The sequence below is a fragment of the Gossypium arboreum genome, chromosome 6, assembly GCF_025698485.1.
Source record: "Gossypium arboreum isolate Shixiya-1 chromosome 6, ASM2569848v2, whole genome shotgun sequence".
NCBI lineage: Eukaryota > Viridiplantae > Streptophyta > Magnoliopsida > Malvales > Malvaceae > Gossypium > Gossypium arboreum.
In genome coordinates, this window is record NC_069075.1 from 109,337,027 (window position 1) to 109,359,559 (window position 22,533).

General features: G+C 34.9%; 1 non-coding gene across 1 annotated transcript; it reads left to right on the plus strand.

The window, feature by feature from the left end:
• The first annotated feature begins 6,450 nt into the window (after nucleotides 1-6,450).
• On the plus strand, nucleotides 6,451-6,557 carry LOC128294940 (small nucleolar RNA R71). Its single transcript, XR_008285247.1, has one exon. It is a non-coding gene; the product is annotated as a small nucleolar RNA R71 (small nucleolar RNA).
• The last annotated feature ends 15,976 nt before the right edge of the window (nucleotides 6,558-22,533 follow it).

Here is a 22,533-nt window from a genome sequence, read left to right on the forward strand (position 1 = left end):
CAAAACAATTCCCAATTGAGGGCTTCAGCAACTTGACGAATATGTACCATAAAGTCTTTGTAGTTGCTCTCTTTCAAAGTGAAGCCTTTCTCTGGATGCATCTGTTGATTTTTGAAGATACTCTCGTATCTTGCTTTGGCTTCTTCACAATGAAATTTGTTTTGTGTTTCATCAATTTGGGCACAAGCACGAGTTCTCTTGCGAGGCATGATTAACCTGAGCAAAAGATGGGAAAAATTATTTTCTCAAAAATTTAATTCACAAAATTTATTAATAATTCAGTAAACTGAAAAATTAAATAATTGAATAAAATTAAAATTTATGAGAAAACAAATTGTCTTACCACCTTTTTTTTATAAAACTCTAAACTCCTAAAAATAATTAATAAACAAAAGAGGTCAATTTAAGGTGGGTTGAAAGATTTCGGCTAAGGGCCTTGGTGTAGGTGTGTGCCGCACAAGTACCGGATAGCAAGCAGACTGGTCGAACAGGAGCAAGAAGCAACACAACTTGGCATGATGAGCTACACGGGCAATAGGCATAAAGCTAAGTGGGCTTGACTTAGGCGCGCAGCATTTGGAGGCTGGAGCAGATCTGGCGCCAAAGTCTTGAACTGGTAAGTCTTTGGAGCTGGAAGTGCGTGGAGTCTTTGGAGCAGACAGGCGAGCAATGCAGTGCATGATGGGGGCAGGTGTGCTCGGTGTGTGCAATGGAGCCGGGCTGCTGGGTGCTTGCTGGCCGAATGGCTGCTAGGCTAGGGGCTTGCGGCACTTTAAGAGTTTTGGTTTTTGGGATTTTTAGTGATAAATGAATGGAGAATGTGGTATTTATAATGAAGGGAATAGGACTTAAAATAGAATTCTTAGAGCAATTTAATAGCTAAAAACTCTAAGTTCTAATTCTAATCCAAGTTAACAACAATTAATAATTAAATATATACATATTAAATTATTAATGCTATTAATTATTTAAAATGAAATAAACTAATCCTAATTCTATGCTAAATTGATAAAAATTAATATATAAATTATAATAGATATAATTATATATTAAATATTATCATCTTATTATTAAAAAAACTTATCAAATAGAATATGATTAAATTAAAACTAATCCTAACTCTAGATAAAGTTGATAATAATTAATATATATTATAATGGATATAATTATATATTAATAATTATCATCTTTTGTTTTTTGAGTTAGATAAAGTTGATAATAATTAATATATATCATAATGGATATAATTATATATTAATAATTATCATCTTTTGTTTTTGAGTTAAAACATTTATTCTAGAAGCCTTTTGAACATACTTACAAAAAGAGGCATCTAGTTTTTATTATTTACAAAAGAGCAACCAAATTTTGAAAATAATTCAATTAAGTCCCTATATTTAATGAAAATTTGAAATTGAGTTGCAATTTAAAACTTAGGTCAAAATTGACCTCTTTATTTGAAAAACTAAAAATTTATTTTCCTATTTAGGGAATAATTTCTCGAAAAATTATGTTAAAATCAATTCCTAGGAAAAATTGGAGGGGTCACAAGCGGTCCCACTTAAGTTCCAATCTCCTGTAGAATTGATTTAAACATACTAATCTCGAAAATATACCCTAAATCATTTATTAAAAAGGAAAATAAGAAAATTTAAACATCTGATAGAATGAATGAAATTTGATTTTGTTCAGTCTTGTCTCCCTAATAATGTTTCAGATGTTGAGCATTAACTTGAAAATTACCTCCCTTACCTTGGAGTTCAACAACTCCGTATGGATAGATGCGATGAATCGTAAATGGACCGGACCAATGTGATTTTAGTTTACTTGGAAAGAACTTTAATTTACAATTAAATAACAAGACTTGCTGACCTGCTTCAAACTCTCGAACTCGAATGTGTTTGTCATGCCATTTCTTAAGTCTTTCCTTGAGTAGTTTGGCATTTTCGTACGAGAATGTTTGGAATCCTCTAGCTCATTGAGTTGGAGCATCCATTTCTCTTTAGTAAGCTTAAGAGCCAAGTTGAGTTGTCGAAAGGCCCAGTAAGCTTTGTGTTCTAACTCCAAGGGCAGATGACAAGCTTTCCCAAAGACAAACCTGTAGGGTGACATCCTTAAAGGTGTCTTGTATGTTGTCATGTAAGCCCATAAAGCATCAACCAGTCTTTTGGACCAATCTCGTCAGTTCAGGCAAAATACCTTCTCAAGTATGCCTTTGATCTCCTTATTTTTCCAGTTTAGCTAGCCCATTCGTTTGCGGATGTAAGCTGTAGCGACCTTGTGTTTCACTCCATATTTATCTAACAACCATTTCAACCACTTGTTCACAAAGTGGGACCCTTCATCGCTGATAATAGCTCTTAGGGCTCTAAACCTTATGAACACATGTTTCTGCAAAAATTTTATTACAACCCTAGCATCTTTGTTGGATAAGCTTCAGCCTCGACCCACTTAGACACGTAGTCTACAGCTACTAAGATGTACTTGTGACTAAAATACGAAGGGAAAGTACCGAGGAAGTTAATGCCCCAAACATCCTATAATTCTACCTCAATAAGTTTGTTCGAGGCATCTCATTTCTATTGGTGACATTTCTGACCCTTTGAGATCGATCACAACTCTTTACGTAAGCGTATGCGCCCTTGAATAATGTTGGCCAAAAGAATCCGGCTTGCAATACTTTGGCCGTAGTATGAGTACCTCCGAAGTGTCCCCCACTTGGAGCTGAGTGACAATGGTATAGAATCTTTTGTACTTCATCTTCTGCCACAAATCTCCTGATCATTTGATCTGCACACTTCTTGAACAAGTATGGTTCTTCCCAAAAATAATACTTCACATCGTGAAGAAACTTTTTCCTTTGATGATACATCTTATCAATCGGCATCAAACCACAAGCTAAATAGTTAGCAATATCAGCAAAACAAGGGGTATTATGGACATGATTTACCTTTAGTATGTGTTCATCTGGAAATGTTTCTTGAATTGGTATAAGAGGAGAGTTCCCTTCTTGCGGCTCCAATCTGGACAAGTGATTTGCTACTTGATTTTTCACTCCCTTTTAATCTTGAATTTCTAGATCGAACTCTTGAAGTAGAAGTATCCATCGGATCAACCTCGGCTTAGCATCTTTCTTAGAGAGTAAGTACTTAATTACCAAGTGGTTCGTATAGACAGTCACTTTGGTACCTACAAGATAAGATCAAAACTTGTCAAAAGCAAACACAATAGCAAGTAACTCTTTTTCTGTTACCATATAATTCAATTGAGCTCCTGCCAGAGTTTGACTGGCGTAGTAAATGGGATGAAAAGCTTTGTTCCTTCGCTGGCCCATAACGGCTCCTATCATGAAGTGACTCGCGACACACATCAATTCGAATGGCAGATCCTAGTCTGGTGTGACTATTATGGGTGCCGTAACTAATCGACTCTTCAAATCTTTGAAAGCCTTTAAGCATTCCTCATCAAACTTAAACGTCGAGTCCTTCTCCAATAATTTGCATAAGGGTTTAGCAATTTTGGAGAAGTCCTTGATGAATCTTCGATAGAAACCGGCGTGGCCCAAAAAACTCCTAACACCTTTTACAGATGTTGGAGGTGGGAGTTTCTCAATAACATCTACCTTTGCTTTATCTACTTCGATTCCATGTCTCGTTATCCGATGCCCTAGAACAATCCCTTCTCGTACCATGAAATGGCACTTTTCCTAGTTGAGTACCAGGTTTGTTTCTTTGCATCGCCTTAGTACCTTGGCTAGATTGGCTAGGAAATCGTCAAACGTATCTCCAAATACTGAAAAATCTCCATAAAAACTTCCAAATACTTCTCAACCATGTCAGTAAAAATAGACATCATACATCTTTGAAATGTAGAAGGTGCATTACATAAACCAAATGGCATGTGTCTAAATGCAAATGTACCGTACGAGCAGGTGAATGTTGCCTTGTGTTGATATTTTGGTGCTACTGTAATTTGATTATACCCCTAGTATCTATCGAGAAAATAGTAGTAGTCTCGCCCCGCGAGTCTAACTAGCATCTGGTCCAAAAACGGCAAAGGAAAGTGATCTTTCCTAGTCGCCTTGTTTAGCTTCCGATAATCGATGTAAATTCTCCATCCCGTAACCGTTCTAGTTGGTATCTACTAGTTATTTTCATTTTCAATGACTGTGATACCTCCTTTCTTTGGAATGTATTGGACCGGACTTACCCATGAACTATTTGAGATGGGGTAAATTATACCCGTATCTAACCATTTAATGTTTTCTTTCTTTACTACGTCCTTCATGATGGGGTTTAGTATTAGTTGTCCATCGATCGTTCTTTTCTCACCATCTTCTAGTATGATCTTGTGCATGCATACAGATGGGCTAATACCATGGATATCGGCTATGGTCTATTCGATAACCCTCTTGAATTGTTTCAACACCAAGATGAGTTTCTTTTCTTGCTCAGTAGTTAATTTTGCTGAACAATCATAGGTAGAGTAGAAGAGTTACCTAAAGAAACATATTTTAGATGTGGCGGTAGTATATTGAGTTCTAATTTAGGTGGCTCTTCAATTGACGCTTTTGGTTGGGCATAATCTCTTTCCTCTAACTCCAAATATTCAAAGCATGATTGTGGAATAAATCCCCTTTGATTAGCTTCTAACAAAGTTAAGTACTCATCCTCCTCTTCATAATTTGGAGGATCTGGTGTCAAAATTTGTTCCAATGGATCTTCCACATAGTTGAGCTCCTTCTCCACAATTAAATCTTCTAAATCGGATATTGCAGAACAATCATCAATTGTGTCAGGAAATCACATAGACTTAAAAACGTTAAATGTTACTTGATCATCCTGAACACGCATAGTAAGCTCACCCTTTTGCACATCAATAAGGGTCCTTCCAGTTGCTAAGAACGGTCTTCCTAAGATAATTGACACTTCTTTGTCTGCTTCAAAGTCTAGGATAAGAAAATCAGTAGGGAAGATAAATTTATCTACACATATCAATACGTCCTCAATTTTTCCTTCTGGATGTGCTAAGGATCGATCTGCTAATTGAAGTGTAACCGTAGTAGGTCTAACTTCACCTATCCCCAAATTCTAAATATTGACATAGGCATCAAGTTGATACTTGCACCCAAGTCACATGTATTACCACAATATGTTGCTCCAATGTTGCAAGGTATGGTAAAACATCCAGGATCCTTCAATTTTGGGGGTAGTTTGTCTTGAAGATATGCACTGCATTCCTTCGTCAGAGCTACTGTCTCAAATTCTCTGAGTCTTCATTTTTTGGACAGGATATCCTTCATGAATTTGACGTAGTTCGGCATTTGCTCAAGTGCTTCAACCAACGGGATGTTGATATGAAGTTGTTTGAGTACGTCTAAGAACTTCTTGAATTGAATCTCCTGCTTCTGCTTTTGAAATCTTTGAGGGTAGGGTTTTCTTTACTAGAATTGGTTGATTCGTCTTCTGTGGCAATTCCGCATCTGACGAGGTTGTTAGTTGATCAGAATTAGCTGGTTCTGAAATTGCCTTTTCGGGCTTTGCAGATTCTGTTTCTTGTGAAACTGGAATTTCAATGCTCAGTTAAGCTTCCTCTGATTCTTGAGCATCAGCTTGCTCCTTTTCAGCTTCAATGGTGTTGGGTTTTACTGTCTTTCCACTCCTCAATGTTAATTCTTTGTAATGCTCCTTCCCTGGATTCTCAGATTTTCCATATCACTAGGTAAAACACCTTGTGGTCGGCTCCTGAGTTCAGCTGCAAGCTGGCCCATTTGGTTTTCTAGGTTTTTCAATGTAACTACTTGGCTTTGGATTAAGGCATCATTCTTAGCCATGTATGCCTTCAACAGATTTTCTAAGCCATTGGATGGTTCAGCTTGGGTTAGTTTCTGAACTTGTTGGGGAAAACTTGGTGGCTGGGTCAATCTAGGTTGGGCGTAAGTATTACTGGTTCCAGCAACTTGGTTACTCCAGGAAAAATTTGGGTGGTTTCGCCATGATGGGTTATAAAAATTGGATTGCGGTCCTTGCCTTCCTCCGTTTTGGTTCTGGTTAACCTATGTAGTACATGGATTCTGGGTTTGATGGACATTCTTCGAACAAATGTCCTTCCCCACAATAAACACAGGCTATATTTTCAAATTGATTTGGTAACTGTGCTGTAAAACTGTTAGACCCATTAGTAGTAAGATTTTTAAGCATTGAGGATATTGATGATACTTGAGATGCGAGTGAAGTAAGAGCGTCTACTTCATGTATTCCAGCAACTTGTCTTCCTAACGCTGCTCGGTTGGTTGGCCATTGGTAATTGTTGCTGGCAATCCTCTCGATAATTTCATAAGCCTCATTATAAGACTTAGAAAGGAGAGCACCATTAGCAGAAGCGTCCACTACCATCCTCATGTTAGCATTGAGACCATTATAAAATGTCTCAAGTTGGATACAATGTGGGATTCCATGATGAGGGCACTTTTGTAATAACTCTTTGTACCTTTACCATGGCTCATACAAGGACTCATCATCCATTTCTTGGAAAGCAGTGATCTCGTTCCTCAACTTAGCATTCTTGCTAGGTGGGAAATATTTCATAAGTAATCTTTCTACTAACTCTTTCCATGTGGAAATTGAGTTCGGTGGCAATAAGTTCAACTAGGCTCGAGCTCTGTCCCTCAGCAAATATGGGAACAACTTCAATCGTAATGCATCTTCGAGTACTCCGGCTAACTTGAAAGAATCGTTCTCCTCCATAAATAGTCTTAAGTGTAGGTGAGGATCTTCAGTAGGCATTCCACTGAATTGGCCCACTGTCTAAAGCAATTGGAACATGACTGGCTTTACCTCAAACTGTTGTGCCTCAATTTCGGGTCTCCTAATACCCAGATTAAGATCATTAAATACTGGCACGGCATACTGTCGTAAAGCTATATCCTTATCATCAGCAATAAGGATAGGATTTTAAGCAGGGTTTGCTCCGTTTCCTTGGATTGGAATTTCAAAGTTCATCTCTTCGGTCCTCCTCTGATTTGCTTGACTTCTTCGCTGTCGAAAAGTTCTTTCTATCTCAGGGTCTACAGGGAGTAGGTCAATAATTCAGTCAATACTCGTAAACACCTGAAATAATCACAGAAAAATTAATTAAGTTAAAAATTAAACCAAAAAAATAAACCGAAATGTAAACTAACAAATTCAAAAATAATGACTTTTTAAAATAGTCCCTGGCAACGACGCCAAAAACTTGGAACGACGGAAATGTGCAAGTGTACACAATCGCAACAAGTAATAAAGTGACAAGTAAATGTCAAGTTATCTTACCCACAGGGACTGTCAAAAGGATTATTTATGAATGCAATTTAAAACACTTTGGTGAAGAAAAATATTTTGTTTAAAGAGGGTGATTAAAAAATTAAGATAATTAAAATAAATAAATAAATGAAGTAAAAGAAAGTTCTAATACAAGATTTCAAAATAAGATTTAATCAATATGATATAATTGTGTTGGATTAATTACACTTCTCATCTTAGAATTATTAAAATTATGTTTATATTGTTACGAATAAAATCACGGCAACCTGGTAATTTGCTAACTTATGAACATACTTACATACCAAAATCCATTCATCTCTTGACATATCCCTATGTCAATTCAACCGACTAAACAGATTCTAGTAAGTAAACATGTTATTGCACATACATACTCATTAAACTAAACTAATCTCTTGCATATGCCTATGTCATTTCAAGCGATTAATTAAATCTAACAAGCATATAGAAGGCTATGTGAGGTAACAAGTTATCCCTACCTTGAAACAGTTTAATTACAATAATCTTGCAAGTTATGCAAGGCAATAATATTGCCAGATACATTGCTAATTTAACCTTCAGCTACCTTAAAAGAATAAACATGAACTGACCAAGTATTGTGTCAATTAATTACAATTTCAATCCATTTAAATAATTAATTCATTAGTTACCTCACATTCGTAATGTAAGAATAACTTAGGCATGATTTTACTTAATCAAGCATTTTACCGAGGCCAATAACAACATAAACACAATTTTAACAACTTAAGAAGACGAAATACAATCAACCCAACACGAATTAAATTCAAGCTAAGCTGATTAAATTAACCATTCCAACAACATGAATACTCATAGATATCTTCATCATAACAACAACAAAAAATAAAGATATAGGGAACAAGAATCAAATCCGGTGGTTTTCCGAGGCTTGACTTGGTTGCTCCGTTCTTCCTTCTTGTTGCCCTTGCCGATCAAGGCTTCAATGAACACTCCATTGCTGCTCCAAAATTTTTGAACAACACCCCTTTTCCAAGGGAAGAAATCGGCACAAGAGCAAGGGAATTGAAATAGAAAAATGAGAGAAAAAGAATGAGAGAGGAGAGAAGTGTTGTGAAATGAATGAGGAATGAATGAGATGCCTTGAATGATCAGCCAATGGAGGCTTTTATAGCTGATTGTTGCAGCTGAAATTTGCTAAAAATAGCAGCCAAAGAGCCACCCCTTGGCCGGCCACCTATGTGGCAAAGTTGATGCTTTCAACTTTGCTAAAATGGCTTGGGGCAAATCCAAAAATCCACCAATTGTGGAGGGGTTTGAATGCAACTTTGACAAGACTTCAAGGGCTTGTTTGCAAGCTTAATTAATCAGCTAATAAGTTGATTTGGGTCAGCATATGGTCGGTTTTGGGCTGCCCAATCTTTGGCCGGTTCACTTCAATCGGTTCGATTTAACTAGACCATTTTTTTCATAATTAATATTAATTTATTTAGCCCAAATTAAATTGTGTATAAATTAAAATTAATTATATTATGAATTAATACACATAATTGGACCGTATTAGGCTGGAAATTAATTTGACTTGATACTTTAAATTGCTTCTTGGCTTTATGCTTCAAGCAGTGTCTGCCAAGCCATTTTTGGCCCTTTGCGCAATTCTGTCAAAAATAACCAAAATTACTCAAAATTAATTATAAAATTAACTAAAATTCATCATGTTCATATTTTAAGTATAATTTAATTATTTTATAAAAATTAATTATTTTTCGACAAGAATTTAATCGAAACGATATGATTTTAAGCTAAAAAGGGCATGTAAAAATACGTGAATTTTCATGTTTCCACTAAGCCATGGGACCGATCGGAGGTTATACGCCTAAAGAAGAGTAAGACCATAGCTGAAAGATGTTATGGCTTAATGATATAAATAAGTAAGACCATAACTAAAAAACACTATGGCACCTTGGGGAATAGGACTAATATCATGGCTAAAATATGTTATGGCATCCTAGTAGTCCATCGAGACAGTAAACACAGAGAATATAAGGTGTAAGACCATAGTTGGACTATGGCAACCCAGACAGTCCATCGGGACGATAAACGTGGGTGATACTGTGTAAGACCATAGCTCAAAAATGCTATGACATCAAAAAATGATTTGACAATATAATGAGTAAGACCATAGTTGAAAGACACTATGGAATCGTAGATAGTCCAAAGGGACGTTAAACATGAGATTGACCAACGGGTCGTTAAACACAGGATAGTTCGATAGGATGTTAAACACGAGATAGTTCAATCAGACTCTAAACACAAGAATGTATAATTGAAGAGTCATAGTCAGACATTGACAACTAATGGAGTCTACCAAGACATTAAACATGGGTACTTGTGAAGACCATACTCAGCTATAACAACATGGAAAAAAAGGGAGAGAAAGTTCATTGGGACAATAAACTTGGGAAGGAATTCAAAACATGATCATAAGACAACTCGTCAATAGGAAAAAGTGTTGAAAGGAAATGGAAGTATGAACCAGCAACTGAAGAGCGGTGGGTTGAAGGAATCCTCCCATGAATGGGAACGTAATGAAAATGAGAAAGGACTACAAGAATAGTAGTTGTGTAAACTAGTAAGGTATAAAGATGTTAATCTGGAAGTAGTCAAGGAAGTTAACATACCGTGGTGCCTAATATTCAGACGAACGAGAAATGGTTTAACCAAAAATCGTGGATGAAGATCTGCCATTAAATAACACTGAGGGCACTCAAGGAAACCATATAGACTAGTGGTTTATGACATATACAATAGTTAGTACTTAAGGAATGAGGGGTAGTTAGAACTCATTAACAAAGGAGGATACATGGGATGATAGAAGTGTCTGTCAAGACTATTCCTCTTAAAGAGGAAATCAGTAAGGTAGTGTCAACCAAAAAGGTTAGTCAGGTAAAAATACGGTAGGTAAGAGAACTTGTGGGACTAAATGATCACTCAGCGTCAGTTATTGAGTGTGGTATGCCATATTGGTCTATAGCAAAAGGTTATGTTACACTTAAGGTTAAGGAAAAGCGATTTAGGTGGATTATCAAGAAATAATTCGACCACTATTTAGACCAAGCGGAATTGGATTCGTTAGAATGGTGTGAGATCTTGTTAGCCATACTAAAGGATGAATGAAAGTAGGACATACGGAATTAAGATAAGGTAAGAGTCTGTCACGAGCTAAACAGATTGAGAGTACTCCCTAAGAGCCTTTAAGAGGGTAAGTTAGAAGGCCACCATAATAAGACAAAATAGTGGGAAGAATAAACCCATGATGGGGATAAGTGGAAATAAGAAAATAGGTAAAGAAAGGTTGGAATCCGCGGGAGCGGTGAGAAATTCAGAAAAGTGATCAAAATGACTCGACAGTGGAGAAAGAGATCTACTAGAACAACTTAAGAGAAACGTTCTTAGTGAGCAGGGAGTTTATTTTATTTATTATGATTAATTACTAAAAACACCGGCAAGATGAAATATGTTTTGTGTATTGAAAAAACTCATTATATTCATTTGAACTTACATAAGGTTTGACCTATGGATGTAGGATTCTCGAAATAAGGAACTTGAGGAAGGGATAAGCCAGATTGTGTCGAGTCAGGTGGCTTCAATAAGAAGTGTCAAGCACATCGGTTAATGGTCACCTTTAGGAACTTCACCAAATGGGTGATTATGATGTGTTTCTTTAGATTCCTCAGAGTCCATAGTTCGGACAATAAACTTTATTTGGAAATGCATGTTTCTGATGTAAGTTTAAATTGTGAATAGGTTAAACGAATTATTTAACTTAGTGAGTGTAACACCCCTTACCCGTATCCAACTCTGGGATAGGGTTCGAGGTGTTACCGAACTTAAACGTTCATAAACATAAAAAACTAGGTCACTAATTTTCGCCCAAAATTAAAACTTTTCAAACACATGCATATCGTCCCTTATACAGGCCTTCGAAGCCTGTAACATACATTGAAATGGTTCGGGACTAAACCGAGAACTTTCGAAAATCTTTGGGCAACTTAAAAATTTTCTAGCTTTGGAGAGTCACACGCCTGTGTGGGTTGGGCCGTGTGGTCACACATGTCCGTGTGGCTTGGGACACACCCGTGTCTTTTGCCCGTGTAACTCTCTATTTAAGACATTAGCTAAACAAATTGATTCACACGGTCAAGCCACACGCTTGTGTGCTAGACTATGTCCTCCACACGGTTGAGACACACGGCCGTGTGTCTACCCGTGTGGTCAAAACTTAGGCTAATTTCCAAGCCTTTTTGTCATTTTCACATGCACACACATACATTTGACCTTGCCATCTTATTAATCACTTATACCATTTTGTTATGGTTATTAATATATACATCTTATTAGTCATCGTATACATATGCCATATACTTCTCATACATAGTAAACAAGCACAATCACATAACCACATCACAAGACATTAACACATATCATGGATAAATAGGCTTACAAGCCAAAATCATTATAAGCCACTTCTCATGGCTATAAACAACAAATCAATATAAGCCAATACCTTTGGCTAATCACAACAATAGTCATCATAGAAAAACTAAGTCCCTATACATGCCACTCACTTGAAAACATTTAACTTACGCATGTCAATACCCCAAGGGTAATGGCTCGATAGTGTGATGCTGCCTCCGACGATCTCCAACCCCAAGCTAACCTGACAAAACTAAAAGAAATGGAAAGGATGGAGTAAGCTTTACACTTAGTAAGCTCGCATGAAAATAATAAGCAATGTGATAACATGCTATTTTCAAATTCTTTCTATTTATTCAAACTCCAGCTAAGTTGTTTTCTCGAGTTATAGTCATTAAATTATTTATATCTAGACTTACGAGACTCCAAATCAAGATCCTTTAATTTTCCCAGAAACTATAATCATATCCCTTCCTACTATAAAATTTTTAGAATTTTTGGTCTAGCCAATAAGTGCATTTTATTATTTAAAGTCTCCCCTATTTCGCTGTCCAACAGCTTCAACCTCTATCTACTAAAAATAAAATATCTCATAGTACAAGACTTAGATAATGTTCCCGTCTCTTTCTCTTAAAAATAGACTCATTAAGGATTTCATTCATATAAATTTTAACTCATAATTATTTTTGTACAATTTTTAGTGATTTTCCAAAATCGAAATAGGGGATTCCAAACTCATTCTGATTCTATCTCACAAGAATTCAAATATCTCATTGTATGAGATTCCTTTACTAGAACCATTTCTTTTATAAAACTAGACCCAATAAGCTTTAATTTAATATTCTATTCAGTCTCTAACTCAATTTCCAATATTTTTGGTGGATTTTTAAAGTAGGACTAATGCTGCTGTCTAAATCGGTTTTGGTAGAATATAATGATCACTATCATAAGATCATTCCCAACTAATTATAAACTTATCATATCATTGATCCCTTACTCATTTTTCACAATAAAGCTCAATATAAAAGTCATTATTTCTCATGGGCATACTTACTCATGCATTCCAAGTATAGGATAATTCCCTATCATATGCACTCAATCATCAAATTAGTCTCATGACAAAACATCATAACATTAATCTTAATTGAGCTCAATGATTCAAGAATTTCCATTCTCATTTCTCACTTTGATCTTGTTGAATTTCTCGAGAATCTCGATGGATAGCCCATTTACCATCAAATCATACAAGTGATCATTTTCAAGCACGCACTCCCGCGAACCTCACATCTTACGGCGGGATTACTAGTCCAAGCTAAATCCCCCGAAATATAAACTCATAGAGTGATGTTGGGATTACCAGTCTAGGCTAAATCCCTTATAACGACAAACACTCTTAATGAGCTCAGATCTGAATTACCAGTCCAGGCTAAATTCAGACCCTAATCAGATTACACGTCCTGGCTAAATCCACAATGCACACATATTCTTCGGGAGGCTTAATCATTCAAGGAACACCCGTCCGGTCTAGATCCTTTCTATATTTGAGATCAACGGATTACCTGTCCAGGCTAAATCTTTTTCTGCAACACATGTAGGATGTCAAGTTATGTAAACCATTGTTTATCCATCGAATTTCTCTTTTTACTTCAACCGGGACATTTATTATCATATCATTATTATTGACATATTTCATGGATTTTCATGGCATCATTATAACTAAATATCATGCATTCATAACACATGTAATTAGGCATATTCATAGTTTACTTTAAGTTATTCAAACTTATTTTTCGAAATCTCGTCAGGTACAACCATGTAGCAATTCATACAACCCACGTAATAGTAATTTAACATTCAATTCATGTAACAATAATTTTTCATTCAATTTCACATGACACAACAAGCATAACATTTTCCATATCATACACACCATCCATCAACTTCTTTTAAACATATTAAATCATACAATTTATGCCATATCAATAGAGAATTAAAATTCATGCGTGGTATTGCATTATTATTAACACACGAACTTACATCGATCCAGAAACGGCAATTTACCATTGTAGTCTATAACCTTGTATTTTCCTGATTTAAGCCCGAATCTCGATTTCCTTGATCTATAATATCACATTTAGCCTAATAATTGTCACATTATTCATATGGGTCTAAAAATAATATTTTTACAAATTTTCATTTTGATCCCTAAACTTTCACATATTTGCACTTTTGCCCCAATGCTTGTAAAATGATTTTTATTCAATTTCCTTACATTTAAGCCTATTTGAATCATTTTCATAACTATGGAAGCCCCAAATTTCCACTAAATCATCCTTTTATGACCAATTCTACAACTTTTACAAAACGGTCCTTTCGAACGTTTTCATCAAAAACCGCTTAGTAAAAGTCGTTTATTTAACACTCAACACTCATTTTCTACCATTATACATAAAAATACAAGCATTTCACTCATGGGTACATTTTTAAACATAAACCCTAGCTCAAAATAATGGTAGAAATGAGTAGATCACGTTACCGAGATTTCAAAAATGCATAGAACGTTAAAAACGGAGCTCGGAATCACTTACTATTGAGCTTGGAAGCTTGGCCAAACCCTAACCATGGCTGCTCTTGGTACATTTAGCTGAAGCAAGAAGAAAGGGACACATTTGGGTTTTAAAATTTGTCTTTTAATTCATTTTACCCCTAAATGACCAAAATGCCTTTTTTACTATTCTTTCAAATTTTACCCAACCAAGGCCATTTTTTTCCAACAAGTTATACAATGGTCTAATTATCATTTAAGGACCTCCCATTTAAAATTTCATAACAATTAGACACCTTTAACATGTAGAACTCAACTTTTTCATTTTTTACAATTTAGTCCTTTTGACCAAATTGAGTGCCCAAACGTCGGAATTTTTGAACAAAATTTTCATGAAATCATTCCGTGAAATCATAGACCATAAAAATTTAATAAAAATGAAATTTTTCTCATCGGATTTGTGGTCCCGAAACCACTGTTCTGACTAGGCCCAAAATCAGGATGTTACAGTGAGATTCAAAAGGAATGATAACCCGATACAGTTGTAATGCCGCATTCGGATCCAGTGAACGGGTCAGGTGATGGTGTTAAACAGTTGTAATGCCGCATTCGAATCCAGTGAACGGGTCAGGTGATGGTGTTATAGTTCGAGACCACACTTGAAACAATTCGTGATACAAGAATAGTGGATAAGGTTCTTTAGTTGAAAGTCGGGAACGTCTAGGATCCGTCTTGCTCAAAGCATTAGTACTTTTCAAGAAAAGTTTATTACTATAAATATTACAAACCAACTCAATTTTCAAAATTTTATTTTTTTGTTGTAACTAAAAATCGTTTTTCTAAACTAGATTTTTCCAACACCGATTTCTTTTGATTTTAGTCGAGTCACTCCGGTGATCAATGTGGCTTATTATATCCAACGCTGTTCAAGTTGAGTGTAAGGTGTTACACCTATTCCTTCCTTGATATACCCATCTAATATCCCTATTTTTATTCATGTTCCCCTTTTTATCCCTTTCACAATCTCATATCAATTTTCATTTTATTTAGTTATTTCTTTTGGCTCTTCTTACCTATACCCTCTCTTTTTATACTAGGCTCAAAAGATGCTTCTCAAATAAAACTAGCCTTATCCAAGGTCTAAACCTCTTTTATTTGTCATTGCTCATATTAGAATCTTTATTCACATGCCTCAATTTATCACAGTAAAAACAAAATTCAACACACGTTTTTTATGTAACTTCAATTTGTATCTTGTCTCTATCTACCTTGGGACCTAAATACCATTCACCAATGGTTTATTCACATTAATATTCACTCAAACCCTCAAAAACCACCTCATTATTCCACTATCCTTTGATGGATCTTTACTACAAATTACCTCATCAATAGTGTTCCCAATCTTCCTAGCATTTAAACAAAATTGCATATCTAAAGGCAAATTATAAATTTGAATCCAAAAAATTAGCTTATTGAAACATACCTATGTAATAGCTTGATCTACCTTCTATTGTTGAAGGCAAAAGCAATGCTTCATCACAATCTTTGACCCTTTTTCCAACAACCTTTCCATACTAGCTTTATTAGTGTAATAAAACATGTAAGACTTCCCCCAATTCTTTTATTTTTTCCAAATCCTTCACCATACAATGAATACGCCTTTCTTATCCAAAATTTTTTGAGTCATGATCTTCTCAATTAACACAAACTTTGAGATCTCCTCAACACCCTTCCTATTCTTCGAATTCAATTACTACTTCCTTTCCTATTGTAACTTCCAGAAACCTAGGGCTTTTTGAATTCAAACAAGTTTGTCAGATTATAAAGGGTCTAACATGTTTATAACTCTTTTAACAAGATAGATCTAAACACGGGTTCTAAAAAAATTGACTCAATCAAAACCCAAAGTAATCAAAGAATTAAACAAAACTAACATACTAAGTGGAAACGAAAAAAAAATAGATATCTAGTGCAACAATTTATCCCATTTGACTACCTAGATATGAAACAAAATATCCATTGCAAAAGATAAAAAAAAAGATAGATCAAAACACTTTCTTCTTTTTTTTCACTTAAAAATTGAAGGAACAAAAACTATATGAACCTAAAAACTTTTAACAAGCATAAAAACCTAGACTCATAGTGGAGAGAGAATTCTCATGTAGAAAACAACCTTTTATTACTTCCCCTAGAACTACTTTAGCTAATTCTCTATTTTGTAATGTTATTAGTTAGTCTAAATAGTTAACACCATTAATTATTTCAGTTAAAATGTTGACCTATTTTTTTCTTAAAATCATATCTTCCAACATGCAAAATAAGGATAATAATAATGCAAACATGATGAATTGAAATGAACATTTTAAGATAAATACTGATTAATATTTTAACGAAATAATTAATGGTGTAACAATTTAGACTAATTGAAGGCGTTATAAAAGTAGAAAACCGAGTTATGCTAAATTAAAATATTGAGAATAAATTTTAAATTTAAGCATAATAGAGAAATCAAAACTATAATTTATAGAAAAAAATCACATATACACAAATAAATGAATTTAAACATCAACTAAGCTAATGATGTAGTGTTAAATGACTTAAACCATAATTTTAATTCAATTTAGTTTTGGTTCCATTTTCATTTCACAAGATAAAAATCATTATTATTTGAATCAAACCAAATCAAACTTACTTTTTACATAACTTATAATTAGCTTGTATTAAAAAAACTTATAATTAACTTCTAATGTTTTGTATTTTTATAATATTACCTTAAATATCATATATATAATTAATGAAAATAGCTTAAAAATTATATAAAAATAATTTCTTAAAATTTATATAAATTGATGGATCCAATTTATTCAGTTTGGTTTGATTACTTTTTTTTTTGGTAGAAAAAATTACAACTCAGAAATCAAACATTAAAAAAAACTCAGTACATTTTCCTAGTCTATTAACCGTAATCATTGTTTCCTATCTCTCCTGGGCTTAACTATCCTATCTACAATTTCATTCTCTTCTCTTGGGATATGTTGAAGATCCTAGTGACTTAGCATCTTTAACAGCAAAAGAATTCTCATAATTAAGGCAGACTTAGAGCCTTTCTGAACTCATGAAGATCCTGGTCTATTAACCGTAATCATTGTTTCCTATCTCTCCTGAGCTTAACTATCCTATCTACAATTTCATTCTCTTCTCTTGGGATATGCTGAAGATCCCAGTGACTTAGCAGCTTTAACAACAAAAGAATTCTCATAATTAAGGCAGAATTAAAGCCTTTTTGAACTCCTTCATGAATGAGTTTAACTGCTTCAAGATTATCTGTCCGAATAAGAACTTTCCGATAGCCACGATCAAGGTCAATTTGCAACCTATCTAGAATGCCCCATAATTCTAAATCAATAACGTCACAAATTCCCAAATACCTCGTATATCCAACGGTCATAATTCCCTTTTGATCCAGTAGGAGCCCTCCAGCTGCAGCATGCCTATCTTTATATTTGACTGATCCATCAGTGTTCAGATAGACCCAACCATCCAAAGAGTCGAGAACCAACTCCGTCCGTGAGAGCTTAGTGTCCTTTGACCTGGATACCGAAATATATTGTTTCACCCAACATAAAGAGGCTTTGATAACCTCATCAGTACTCCAAGAAAGGCCTTGAAATATATGTAGGTTTCGATTTTTCCACTGGCGCCAATGATAATCCCAAATAGATAGGGCCAAACGACTCCATTTTCTAGCTTCACTGCCTACTGATTCGTAAGTTCAGCTCCATCTAAGCCTGAAGAGATCGTACAAAAAAAAATAGATTGTTTACCTGTAGGGACTATCTGCATCCATATCTCCCTTGCCGTTGTGCAGTCCCGAAGCACATGAAGGCTATTTTCGTAATTATGGCCACAAACGCTACAAACAGAGTCAGAACCCAATCCCCTTCTATTCTTTCAACATTGGTGAGCAAATGATGTTTAATAACAAGACAAATAAACACTCGAACTCTTTGTGGCCCAATATAATTCCATGGTAGCTTCCAAACATCCTCCTTTCCAGCCAAGAATCTTCGTGAAGTATATTATACACACTTTTAATTGAAAAATCACTCGACGTAGTTCCCCCCAAATAATTCTATCTATATCGGAATTTGATTGGGGTGGCGGAATCCCTACAATATGTTGAATGATGTCTTCAGATAACCAAAGGCGAAAGAAGTCCAGATTCCAATCCCCCTTATCCGTGACCATATCTCTAAAGGAATGATCCATATCCAAGCTAGAAGTGGAGACAATTTTTTGGATAACAGTCCCACCTTAGGCACCCATGAATCCTTCTAGCAGTTAATATTGTGCCTATCCCCAACTAACCAACGTAAATTTTCTCGTATAAGCGGCCAAATCTTTGACAAAGATCTCTATAAGAAAGAACACTGTCCCCTCGATAAAGACTCTGGTAAACCACTTTGGACCCCATGTTTAGACCGAAGCACTTTGAACCATAAAGAGGAGTGATCAGTCACTAATTTGAATCCCAGTTCATTATGAAAGAGGTATTATGATCACGAAAAGCCCTTATACCAAGCCCACCACGCGGTTTGGGTTGACATATCGAATCCCAGTTTACTAAGGCAATCTTTTTACTAGTACTAGTGGAACCCTAGATGAATTGTCTAACCATAGCTTCAATCTCATCACACAAACCTTTAGGAATCAATATTGATTGCATAAAGTAGCTCGGGATAGAAAGCAAAACCGCTTGAGCTAAAGTAATTTTGCCAGCAAGAGAAAATTGTCGGGCATCCCAACTGCAACGTTTACTCCGCACTTTATCAATAAAAAAGCGCAAAGTATTATTAGTAACCTTTTCATGAAAGAGAGGAACCCCTAAATACGAACCAAGATTCTGCACCACTTAAAACCTAAGGAGCCCTCTAATGCGTATTTGAACATTCTCATCAACCCCTTTTGAAAACATCATGTTGGACTTCTGAAGATTAACTTTATGTCCCGAAAGACCACAAAAGGTGTCTAAAACTTCCTTAATAATTTGTGCTTACTCCTTTGCCTGGCCAAAAATAATCAAATCATCTACAAAAAAGAGATGAGATAGAGACGGACTTGATCTAGTGAACCGAATGGGTGACCATCTACCATCAGCCATGGCCGCATGAATACCATGCCCTAACCACTCCATACACAGGAAGAAAAGATAGGGTGACAATGGGCATCCTTGATGAACTCTTCTAGCTGGTTTAAACTTCTAGGAAGGCACTTAATTTCAGATTACCTGCATAGTTGAACCAAAAATAGTTGACATAATAACATTACTGAGAAAGTTAGGAATACCTTCAGGCTGTAGAGAAGCTTCAATGAAATCCCAACAAATACGATCATAAGCCTTTTCAAGATCAATTTCAATGGCCATCCATCTTTTACTCTTTTGCTTACTCTTCATAAAGTGAATGACTTCTTGAGCAATGATGATATTATCATTTATGTTCTTTCTGATGACAAATCCTGCTTGTTTAGGTCCTATGATCTTTAAAAAACCCATTTTAAATCTGTTAGCAATGACCTTCGTTACAAGCTTGTAGAGAACCGAACAAAGGCTGATAGGGCGAAACTGCAAGAAACATTCTGAATGCTGCACTTTAGGAATAATGACAATAAGAGAATTATTGAGGTCTGGATCAATCTTGTCACCAGAGAAAATCCTTTTGACCCATTGACAAACTGAAGGACCCACCAACTCCCACTGACTCTGATAAAAAATAGCATGCACGCCATCGCTACCTGGAGCTTTTAAAGGCACCATATCAAAAAGAGCCTTTTTAATCTCCTCATCAGAAATAGGCCTACTTAGGAACTGGATTTCATCCTACTCAAGAGGTGGAAAAATACCACACTCAATTCTATCCGCACTCCTAGGTTGCTCCCCATAAAGATTACTATAAAAATTGACCGCTTCATGTTTCAATTCATCTTTATCCATAATCCACTCTCTTACTTGATTCTTCAGAGCCACTACACAATTATGTTTTCTCCTCTGCAAAGTTCTCCTATGAAATAACTTTGTATTTCGATCACCAAAAACTAACCAATCACACTTAGCCTTCTGCAGCCATAGAAGTTCCTCATGATGTAACACTGACTCAAGTTCTTCATGGGTTTCCAACTCGACCTGATTCAAAAGACTCGAGTTTCTTCTATTAATCGCCTTTTGAACACTGTCCAGTCTTTTCTTCAAAAGATTCTTCCAATGCATAATGTGTCCATAAACCTCCTTATCCCATAGTTTCACTTGACCTGTGAAAGACGCATGAGTTGAAGACATATCTCCCATAAACTTCCAATTCTCCTTAACAAACTCAAAAAACCCCGGATGCTTAACCCAACCAACTAAAAACCGAAAAGGTCTTCTAGAAAAAGACTGAACATCAGGCATAAGAGATAATTTTAGTGGTCTATAATCTGATTTGAGCTTTCAGAGATGAAGAACTTTGGACCCAGGAAACTTCAGACTCCATGCATCATTACAAATTACTCTGTCCAATCTCTCAAAAACTCCCCCTCTATTCCAAGTAAAATTTGGCCCATTAAAACCAAGATCCAGGGTGGGATTCTAAAATTGGATTATTTGTCAAAACTAAAGGTGTTTGAATTCAATTGTTTATTCTCTGTAAGGAAATTATTTGATATATTATTAGTAGAATTTTTAGACTCTACAAGCAGAATTAGGAGGTTGATAAGGGTCTTATAAGAGTATAACTTTATTTAAAAATTAAATATTTAAAAAAAATAAGACATTTCAAATTTTTTGAAAATATTTTAGAATAAAAAAATACATTACAATGCACCAAATACTCACCCTTCTTCATTTATTCTACAATGTTATGTTGTTTTCCTTTTTAGAGAAAACTGATCATAAATCATAAGAAAAATTACTTGATACATCGTCAACGGAGGTTTTTAGATTCCACAATCGGGTTAAAGGTTTGACAAGTTTATTGTGGGATATAGTAAAAAAAAGAAAAAAATTATATAAATAAATGTGTCACTTGTCACATCCTCAATTTACTTGTGGAATCTAAAATATTTTATTGGCGGTGTATCATATAATTAATTATCCAAATCATAGTTCTTTATCATTTTAATTTTTATATTTATATTTTTTGGGGCTATTATTATATTTCCTTTTTTATCAATTGTGAAAAAGGAAAATTGGATAAAATAAATTTTGAGAGAAAATTTTAATATGTATATAACATCTTACATTTACATAATTATAAGATAATATGAATTTAGAAATTATCAAATATAAGTTCATGTAATTTATCTTAATCTTATTGTTATGTGGAAATGATAAGCTATAAAAGTAACATATTTTAATTTCATTCTTAATGCGTTTTTAGATGATTAATTATGCAAATTAGTGAATTTGATGCTCCTAATCCTTTAAATTCATGTTTATATACTTAGGAGAGCATTTGGGAGCGAAAGGAGCAAAAAACGAGCCAAAATCAGACAAAAAGAGTTGTTTTTAGGATCCACACAAGCTGGGCATTTCCACACGAGCTGGCCACACGCCAATGTGTCAACCTGTGTTGATTTCATATCCTACTTCCCAAATACGCGAAAAAACATACTTTAGGGTTTTTGGGCATTCTAACGTCTATAAATACCCATTAAAAGAATATATAAGGGGGCAATCAGAGAAAATCAAAGAAATTATTCGAAGAGCACCATCGGAATCAACTCGAAAGCGAATCTCTATCAAGATTGAAGATCTCCATTTAATTTCTTTTGAAGTTTTATTGAGTTTTTTTTTTTTATGTCTTATGGTTATTCTGACTTTGAGATGTTTCTATTCCCTAGATACCTAGGGAAAGGAAGATGAAATCTATGATGAGTCCTTTTATTTCATTTCTGTCTTTATGCGATAAATAGTTGATTCTTGTTCTCAATTATGTATGCTTATTTCTTTTATTTTAATATTTTCGGGATATTAATTCATGTTTAATGTGCTTATTTCAGTGGAGGAAAAGTCCCTATTTAAAAGTAGATCTAGCATAATTGAGTGGAGTTGCATGTAATCCTAAAAAAAGGACGACATAAATCTATTGGATTAGAGTCAAATGTAATAGGGGAATGCATATATCTAGTTAATGCGACGATAGGGGTTTTAATTAGAAGGAGATTTCAATTAATCAATCTAAA